Genomic DNA, 1609 nt, shown 5'->3' with positions numbered 1-1609 from the left:
TTGTCGCTTCCAGATGGACGAGCATCTTCATCAGCAAGATTGTCAAATCTTGCATACATCACAAGCGTATCAAGCTTGTTGTTAATTTCTTTGAGCTCCTTGTCGTACTTTTCTATTACCTCATCAATCTTCAACTCAAATGCCTCCATTATGTCTTGCTTGATCTCGTCCACTATTTGCCTAATGACAGCATCCATTTTTCTCCTTTTTGTATTTTATATCTGCTAAAATGTATGTGTTTGAGTGAATAAACTCAGAAGGAATAGCGTGCTTATATAGGGGGAAAAAACTTTTGCATGGTATATGAAAAGGCAAAAAGGAATTTTAAAGGTTGTCTAATGAAAAGCGTGCATGAATATGATAGGAATGTATTTATTACACTAACACATACCCCCAAACGCAATATAATTACTACTTTAATTGTGTAGGTTAATGATGTATACTATGTAATTAATGCTGAAACATGCTATCGTTTTCTGTAAAAAACTTCGGACTAATCTCCTGAAGTTTTTTGGTTCATTTCTAAAATCTTCAGCACGTACCTGCTGAAGTTTGTTCCTCTGCATTTATGAATCACCATGATAAAAAAAAATTCAGCTAATATGCTGAAGTTATTAAGATTATCTCTAAAAACATTAACAGTTATAAGCTGAAGTTTTATTTGCAGAATTCATTAATTATGTCATAGATCTTTTTCCAAAAAAACTTCAGCAGAAGATGCCTAAGTGATTTAGTTTATTTGTAAAAACTTCAGCACATACAACATAAAAATTCTTCTGTTCACTTTCCTAATAGTTGCCACTAAACATGAATCTGCAGGATGAGTTCGATTTGCGTTGTTATAACATTCAGTGGGAGATGGACTCCTGATTTCAAATACTTGGATCATGATACAAAACTTGTTCTACTTAATAAGGGCATATCATTCAATACTTTCCTGAAGAAAATTAGTGAAGTTGCAAATATATATTCAACCAGATATGCATTAAAAGTATGGTTTGATACAAACTAAATACAAGCAAAGGAATGCTTGTAACTTCAGATGAAGAACTCACTACCTGTATACATTTGCTTACAACTGATTCACCCTACAAGAATTGCCATTTTGTCATCGAAAAAATACAACTTTCAGAATCAGCAACATTCAACCAATCTCTTGCATATGCAATAGATTCAGAGCCTATTGTTGAGTATCAATATGAACTACGACAGCCAGTAATGGAAGTAGACAAAGGGCAACAACCTTCTATCATTACAACTCCTTCACAACAATTATCCCCTCCGCCAATAAATTCATACCAGTTTCTCAATGACCAAGAAGAAGAAGGACAGCTAATAATGCAAATTGACAACCAACACAAAATCCAACAAAGCTTTTTTTCACCTTCTGCAATGATAAATAACAATGAAGATGAAGTAAACATGGAGCTTATACCGATAACATCACATAGAATTGAAGAAATTGCTGAAAGTTCTTCTGCTTCTCAGAAATCAAGAAAAAGAGTGCGGAGAAAGGTCAAATAATCTCCACCATGTAAAATACTAAGGCACGATTCATTATCTGAGGAAGTAAGAGTTGGATCAATCTTTGAGAACAAAGAAAACATGA

Source organism: Nicotiana attenuata, chromosome 2 (assembly GCF_001879085.1).
Source record: "Nicotiana attenuata strain UT chromosome 2, NIATTr2, whole genome shotgun sequence".
Classification (NCBI taxonomy): Eukaryota; Viridiplantae; Streptophyta; class Magnoliopsida; order Solanales; family Solanaceae; genus Nicotiana; species Nicotiana attenuata.
Note: the sequence above shows the minus strand (reverse complement) of the source record.